Below are 9,931 nucleotides of genomic sequence, written 5' to 3'. Positions count from 1 at the left end.
TGGTGATTAAGAGATTGACATATTGCATTGATGACATATTGTATAGGTATCTGTATTATGATGATTTAGAGATTGACATATTGTATAGTCATCTGTCTTATGGTGAATAAGAGATTGACATATTGTATAGACACCTGTCTTATGGTGATTTAGAGATTGATATATTGTATAGTCATCTGTCTTATGGTGATTAAGAGATTGATATATTGTATTGATGACATATTGTATAGGCATCTGTCTTATGGTGATTTAGAGATTGACATATTGTATAGTCATCTGTCTTATTGTGATTTAGAGATCGACATATTCTAAAGGCATCTGTCTTATGGTGATTTAGAGATTAACATATTGTATAGTCATCTGTCTTATGGTGAATAAGAGATTGACATATTGTATAGACACCTGTCTTATGGTGATTTAGAGATTGACATATTGTATAGACACCTGTCTTATGGTGATTTAGAGATCGACATATTGTAAAGGCATCTGTATTATGGTGATTTAGAGATTGACATATTGTATAGTCATCTGTCTGATGGTGATTTAGAGATTTACATATTGTATAGGCATCTGTATTATGGTGATTTTGAGATCGACATATTGTATTGACATCTGTCTTATGGTGATTTAGAGATTGACATATTGGATAGGCATCTGTCTAATGGTGATTTAGAGATTGATAATTGTATAGACACCTGTCTAATGGTGATTAAAAGATTGATATATTGTATAGTCATCTGTCTTATGGTGATTAAGAGATTGACATATTGTATAGACAGCTGTCTTATGGTGATTTAGAGATTGACATATTGTATTGATGACATATTGTATAGCCATCTGTCTTATGGTGATTTAGAGATTGACATATTGTATAGTCATCTGTCTTATGGTGATTTAGATTTCGACATATTCTAAAGGCATCTGTCTTATGGTGATTTAGAGATTAACATATTGTATAGTCATCTGTCTTATGGTGATTAAGAGATTGACATATTGTATAGACACCTGTCTTATTGTGATTTAGAGATTGACATATTGTATAGTCATCTGTCTTATTGTGATTAAGAGATTGACATATTGTATAGACACCTGTCTTATTGTGATTTAGAGATTGACATATTGTATAGACACCTGTCTTATTGTGATTTAGAGATTAACATATTGTATAGTCATCTGTCTTATGGTGATTAAGAGATTGACATATTGTATAGACACCTGTCTTATGGTGATTTAGAGATTGACATATTGTATTGATGACATATTGTATAGGCATCTGTCTTATGGTGATTAAGAGATTGACATATTGGATAGGCATCTGTCTTATGGTGATTTAGATATTGATATATTGTATAGACACCTGTCTTATGGTGATTAAGAGATTGATATATTGTATAGTCATCTGTCTTATGGTGATTAAGAGATTGACATATTGCATTGATGACATATTGTATAGGCATCTGTATTATGATGATTTAGAGATTGACATATTGTATAGTCATCTGTCTTATGGTGATTTAGAGATCCACATATTCTAAAGGCATCTGTCTTATGGTGATTTAGAGATTAACATATTGTATAGTCATCTGTCTTATGGTGAATAAGAGATTGACATATTGTATAGACACCTGTCTTATGGTGATTTAGAGATTGACATATTGTATAGACACCTGTCTTATGGTGATTTAGAGATCGACATATTGTAAAGGCATCTGTATTATGGTGATTTAGAGATTGACATATTGTATAGTCATCTGTCTGATGGTGATTTAGAGATTTACATATTGTATAGGCATCTGTATTATGGTGATTTTGAGATCGACATATTGTATTGACATCTGTCTAATGGTGATTAAAAGATTGATATATTGTATAGTCATCTGTCTTATGGTGATTAAGAGATTGACATATTGTATAGACAGCTGTCTTATGGTGATTTAGAGATTGACATATTGTATTGATGACATATTGTATAGCCATCTGTCTTATGGTGATTTAGAGATTGACATATTGTATAGTCATCTGTCTTATGGTGATTTAGATTTCGACATATTCTAAAGGCATCTGTCTTATGGTGATTTAGAGATTAACATATTGTATAGTCATCTGTCTTATGGTGATTAAGAGATTGACATATTGTATAGACACCTGTCTTATTGTGATTTAGAGATTGACATATTGTATAGTCATCTGTCTTATTGTGATTAAGAGATTGACATATTGTATAGACACCTGTCTTATTGTGATTTAGAGATTGACATATTGTATAGACACCTGTCTTATTGTGATTTAGAGATTAACATATTGTATAGTCATCTGTCTTATGGTGATTAAGAGATTGACATATTGTATAGACACCTGTCTTATGGTGATTTAGAGATTGACATATTGTATTGATGACATATTGTATAGGCATCTGTCTTATGGTGATTAAGAGATTGACATATTGGATAGGCATCTGTCTTATGGTGATTTAGATATTGATATATTGTATAGACACCTGTCTTATGGTGATTAAGAGATTGATATATTGTATAGTCATCTGTCTTATGGTGATTAAGAGATTGACATATTGCATTGATGACATATTGTATAGGCATCTGTATTATGATGATTTAGAGATTGACATATTGTATAGTCATCTGTCTTATGGTGATTTAGAGATCCACATATTCTAAAGGCATCTGTCTTATGGTGATTTAGAGATTAACATATTGTATAGTCATCTGTCTTATGGTGAATAAGAGATTGACATATTGTATAGACACCTGTCTTATGGTGATTTAGAGATTGACATATTGTATAGACACCTGTCTTATGGTGATTTAGAGATCGACATATTGTAAAGGCATCTGTATTATGGTGATTTAGAGATTGACATATTGTATAGTCATCTGTCTGATGGTGATTTAGAGATTTACATATTGTATAGGCATCTGTATTATGGTGATTTTGAGATCGACATATTGTATTGACATCTGTCTTATGGTGATTTAGAGATTGACATATTGGATAGGCATCTGTCTAATGGTGATTTAGAGATTGATATATTGTATAGACACCTGTCTTATGGTGATTAAAAGATTGATATATTGTATAGTCATCTGTCTTATGGTGATTAAGAGATTGACATATTGTATAGACAGCTGTCTTATGGTGATTTAGAGATTGACATATTGTATTGATGACATATTGTATAGCCATCTGTCTTATGGTGATTTAGAGATTGACATATTGTATAGTCATCTGTCTTATGGTGATTTAGATTTCGACATATTCTAAAGGCATCTGTCTTATGGTGATTTAGAGATTAACATATTGTATAGTCATCTGTCTTATGGTGATTAAGAGTTTGACATATTGTATAGACACCTGTCTTATTGTGATTTAGAGATTGACATATTGTATAGGCATCTGTCTTATGGTGAATAAGAGATTGACATATTGTATAGTCATCTGTCTTATTGTGATTAAGAGATTGACATATTGTATAGACACCTGTCTTATTGTGATTTAGAGATTGACATATTGTATAGACACCTGTCTTATTGTGATTTAGAGATTAACATATTGTATAGTCATCTGTCTTATGGTGATTAAGAGATTGACATATTGTATAGACACCTGTCTTATGGTGATTTAGAGATTGACATATTGTATTGATGACATATTGTATAGACACCTGTCTTATGGTGATTTAGAGATTGACATATTGTATTGATGACATATTGTATAGGCATCTGTCTTATGGTGATTAAGAGATTGACATATTGGATAGGCATCTGTCTTATGGTGATTTAGATATTGATATATTGTATAGACACCTGTCTTATGGTGATTAAGAGATTGATATATTGTATAGTCATCTGTCTTATGGTGATTAAGAGATTGACATATTGCATTGATGACATATTGTATAGGTATCTGTATTATGATGATTTAGAGATTGACATATTGTATAGTCATCTGTCTTATGGTGATTTAGAGATCGACATATTCTAAAGGCATCTGTCTTATGGTGATTTAGAGATTAACATATTGTATAGTCATCTGTCTTATGGTGAATAAGAGATTGACATATTGTATAGACACCTGTCTTATGGTGATTTAGAGATTGATATATTGTATAGTCATCTGTCTTATGGTGATTAAGAGATTGATATATTGTATTGATGACATATTGTAAAGGCATCTGTCTTATGGTGATTTAGAGATTGACATATTGTATAGTCATCTGTCTTATTGTGATTTAGAGATCGACATATTCTAAAGGCATCTGTCTTATGGTGATTTAGAGATTAACATATTGTATAGTCATCTGTCTTATGGTGAATAAGAGATTGACATATTGTATAGACACCTGTCTTATGGTGATTTAGAGATTGACATATTGTATAGACACCTGTCTTATGGTGATTTAGAGATCGACATATTGTAAAGGCATCTGTATTATGGTGATTTAGAGATTGACATATTGTATAGTCATCTGTCTGATGGTGATTTAGAGATTTACATATTGTATAGGCATCTGTATTATGGTGATTTTGAGATCGACATATTGTATTGACATCTGTCTTATGGTGATTTAGAGATTGACATATTGGATAGGCATCTGTCTAATGGTGATTTAGAGATTGATAATTGTATAGACACCTGTCTAATGGTGATTAAAAGATTGATATATTGTATAGTCATCTGTCTTATGGTGATTAAGAGATTGACATATTGTATAGACAGCTGTCTTATGGTGATTTAGAGATTGACATATTGTATTGATGACATATTGTATAGCCATCTGTCTTATGGTGATTTAGAGATTGACATATTGTATAGTCATCTGTCTTATGGTGATTTAGATTTCGACATATTCTAAAGGCATCTGTCTTATGGTGATTTAGAGATTAACATATTGTATAGTCATCTGTCTTATGGTGATTAAGAGATTGACATATTGTATAGACACCTGTCTTATTGTGATTTAGAGATTGACATATTGTATAGTCATCTGTCTTATTGTGATTAAGAGATTGACATATTGTATAGACACCTGTCTTATTGTGATTTAGAGATTGACATATTGTATAGACACCTGTCTTATTGTGATTTAGAGATTAACATATTGTACAGTCATCTGTCTTATGGTGATTAAGAGATTGACATATTGTATAGACACCTGTCTTATGGTGATTTAGAGATTGACATATTGTATTGATGACATATTGTATAGGCATCTGTCTTATGGTGATTAAGAGATTGACATATTGGATAGGCATCTGTCTTATGGTGATTTAGATATTGATATATTGTATAGACACCTGTCTTATGGTGATTAAGAGATTGATATATTGTATAGTCATCTGTCTTATGGTGATTAAGAGATTGACATATTGCATTGATGACATATTGTATAGGCATCTGTATTATGATGATTTAGAGATTGACATATTGTATAGTCATCTGTCTTATGGTGATTTAGAGATCGACATATTCTAAAGGCATCTGTCTTATGGTGATTTAGAGATTAACATATTGTATAGTCATCTGTCTTATGGTGAATAAGAGATTGACTTATTGTATAGACACCTGTCTTATGGTGATTTAGAGATTGACATATTGTATAGACACCTGTCTTATGGTGATTTAGAGATCGACATATTGTAAAGGCATCTGTATTATGGTGATTTAGAGATTGACATATTGTATAGTCATCTGTCTGATGGTGATTTAGAGATTTACATATTGTATAGGCATCTGTATTATGGTGATTTTGAGATCGACATATTGTATTGACATCTGTCTTATGGTGATTTAGAGATTGACATATTGGATAGGCATCTGTCTAATGGTGATTTAGAGATTGATATATTGTATAGACACCTGTCTAATGGTGATTAAAAGATTGATATATTGTATAGTCATCTGTCTTATGGTGATTAAGAGATTGACATATTGTATAGACAGCTGTCTTATGGTGATTTAGAGATTGACATATTGTATTGATGACATATTGTATAGCCATCTGTCTTATGGTGATTTAGAGATTGACATATTGTATAGTCATCTGTCTTATGGTGATTTAGATTTCGACATATTCTAAAGGCATCTGTCTTATGGTGATTTAGAGATTAACATATTGTATAGTCATCTGTCTTATGGTGATTAAGAGTTTGACATATTGTATAGACACCTGTCTTATTGTGATTTAGAGATTGACATATTGTATAGGCATCTGTCTTATGGTGAATAAGAGATTGACATATTGTATAGTCATCTGTCTTATTGTGATTAAGAGATTGACATATTGTATAGACACCTGTCTTATTGTGATTTAGAGATTGACATATTGTATAGACACCTGTCTTATTGTGATTTAGAGATTAACATATTGTATAGTCATCTGTCTTATGGTGATTAAGAGATTGACATATTGTATAGACACCTGTCTTATGGTGATTTAGAGATTGACATATTGTATTGATGACATATTGTATAGACACCTGTCTTATGGTGATTTAGAGATTGACATATTGTATTGATGACATATTGTATAGGCATCTGTCTTATGGTGATTAAGAGATTGACATATTGGATAGGCATCTGTCTTATGGTGATTTAGATATTGATATATTGTATAGACACCTGTCTTATGGTGATTAAGAGATTGATATATTGTATAGTCATCTGTCTTATGGTGATTAAGAGATTGACATATTGCATTGATGACATATTGTATAGGCATCTGTATTATGATGATTTAGAGATTGACATATTGTATAGTCATCTGTCTTATGGTGATTTAGAGATCGACATATTCTAAAGGCATCTGTCTTATGGTGATTTAGAGATTAACATATTGTATAGTCATCTGTCTTATGGTGAATAAGAGATTGACATATTGTATAGACACCTGTCTTATGGTGATTTAGAGATTGACATATTGTATAGACACCTGTCTTATGGTGATTTAGAGATCGACATATTGTAAAGGCATCTGTATTATGGTGATTTAGAGATTGACATATTGTATAGTCATCTGTCTGATGGTGATTTAGAGATTTACATATTGTATAGGCATCTGTATTATGGTGATTTTGAGATCGACATATTGTATTGACATCTGTCTTATGGTGATTTAGAGATTGACATATTGGATAGGCATCTGTCTAATGGTGATTTAGAGATTGATATATTGTATAGACACCTGTCTAATGGTGATTAAAAGATTGATATATTGTATAGTCATCTGTCTTATGGTGATTAAGAGATTGACATATTGTATAGACAGCTGTCTTATGGTGATTTAGAGATTGACATATTGTATTGATGACATATTGTATAGCCATCTGTCTTATGGTGATTTAGAGATTGACATATTGTATAGTCATCTGTCTTATGGTGATTTAGATTTCGACATATTCTAAAGGCATCTGTCTTATGGTGATTTAGAGATTAACATATTGTATAGTCATCTGTCTTATGGTGATTAAGAGTTTGACATATTGTATAGACACCTGTCTTATTGTGATTTAGAGATTGACATATTGTATAGGCATCTGTCTTATGGTGAATAAGAGATTGACATATTGTATAGTCATCTGTCTTATTGTGATTAAGAGATTGACATATTGTATAGACACCTGTCTTATTGTGATTTAGAGATTGACATATTGTATAGACACCTGTCTTATTGTGATTTAGAGATTAACATATTGTATAGTCATCTGTCTTATGGTGATTAAGAGATTGACATATTGTATAGACACCTGTCTTATGGTGATTTAGAGATTGACATATTGTATTGATGACATATTGTATAGGCATCTGTCTTATGGTGATTTAGAGATTGACATATTGGATAGGCATCTGTCTTATGGTGATTTAGAGATTGACATATTGTATAGTCATCTGTATTATGGTGATTTAGAGATTGACATATTGTATAGTCATCTGTATTATGGTGATTTAGAGATTAACATATTGTGTAGGCATGAACCTGCCCATTGTCATTCGTTGAAGACAATGCATTTATAATTTTTTTATTTCCTTTAAATGCATTTGTTGGTAGGTTGCTGCCTCATTGTCGTAAAACGTAATTTACATTGTAAATATTAACATCGTGTATCTTGCATATTTCATATTACCAGAACAAAGCAGTTAGATCAGAAGTGAAATGAGCAAGTTCGCCTCCCATCAAAACAAATTGAAAGAAGTTTACCTAAGGCCTTTAACCCGTCTCTCCCAACCTAATGACATTACCAATAATTCGGAAAAATTTGAACTACAAGAATAATACAATTTCTTCTCGAAATACCTTTCTATCTCAATTGTCTTGTTGTCGTTGACATTATTAACATCCGGATGTACTATTTTCTGTTTTATTTAAACTTTAAAAAATAGGTAATAAGTCTATATTTAAATTTAAATACCTTGTGACAAAAAAGTTATCGCCCTTGCAAAAAGACAACTTGTCCTTTTAAATGTTGAATACGTTCTCTACAAGGAAAGCATAAATTTTCGTAAGAAAATAAAATAAAATATGCATGTAGTAATACCAGTACCAGTACTGAGCCATTGCTAGATAAAGAAAATAAAACAGGAAATTATTCGCTAACACCTTGTGTTCTTTTGGACAAGATAATTATTTTCAGCCCTCCCCCTTATTCCTATATCCGTCTTTTCCTCCCTTTCAGTTTCAATTATTCTCGCGTTTTAGTATGTACTAATGATATAAGTTTACTACAATCTGTTTTGTTGTGATAAAAAAAGCTATGACTAAAACTAGCAAAGACCCATCGAAACATCATTTGATACAAAAATTTAAAACAGCAGATTTCAATGAGTGTGTAGGCAAAGGTAATATCTTTGGTTAGCTTGCTTGTTAGCTGAACCGTGAAGTCATTAATTGTTAGGTTAGGTAAATAACCCACTTTTAGGAGAAGACTAGTCTGACAGATATCCATTCTATCTGTCTGTATAGACTAAGCTTCTTCGAAAGGAGGTTGGTATACCTTACCTAACAATGACTTAACGGTTCAACTAGCAAGCAAGCTAGCCAAATATGTTACCATTAGCTACACACTCATTTAGATCGGCTGTAACAGTATTGCAACTATTCTACTATCCGCGTCTTATCAAGTGTGTTGGTAAAGTTTTGTGATCTTAATAAGGCTCTTTGGTGGTATTTATTTGTTTGTTTGTGAGATTAACATTCACCATTTGTTCTACCCAATTCTGAACGTGTTTTTTTTTTACCAAACTGACTAGTAACAAACTGTCCGGTGTTGTCGTCAGTAGCGAACAAAACGCTAAATTTGCAATAATTTCGTCCTGTGAAGTTGAATAGACAATCGGTGTGATCTTACACTGACACACCAAGTCCGAGTGGGCTAACTATTAATTATATTTCACAACTCGTTCGCTATGCCCGTGTCTGTTGTGACGTTTTTCATTTTAACGAACGTTGTCTATGTAGTTCTGGTAAATTATTAAGCCATGGATTTCGTAACCACAACTTACTTAACATTTACTAAATTCTTCCATAGGTATAAAGATTTGGTTTTGACATTTGGTTGTATCTGTAGTAAACTTATTTCAATAGCACATCCTCATTTTTACCGAAATGTTGTTCACCGTGCCCGGAAATTTAGAAAAGATCATGGTAAACTTATTGATCCTTTAAATCAACTTTTTCTTAAAGAATACCAATTCAACACTGTAATTATTGTTTTTATTGGTATTAATATTGATTTTATTATCAGTTTATTAAAAGCAAACTAAATATAATTGTTATATACAGGTATACATTCATGGATCTACAATCTGTTGATACCTGCATCAGAGGACACCTGCCAGTTGGACATGTACACCTTACAATCATTCCCTACACCAAATATAGAAGACCATTTGCTTAAAGTATTATCTATCAACCAAACAA

The sequence above is a fragment of the Mytilus trossulus genome, chromosome 5 (assembly GCF_036588685.1).
Source record: "Mytilus trossulus isolate FHL-02 chromosome 5, PNRI_Mtr1.1.1.hap1, whole genome shotgun sequence".
Taxonomy (NCBI): Eukaryota; Metazoa; Mollusca; class Bivalvia; order Mytilida; family Mytilidae; genus Mytilus; species Mytilus trossulus.
This window is presented reverse-complemented; position numbering follows the sequence as displayed.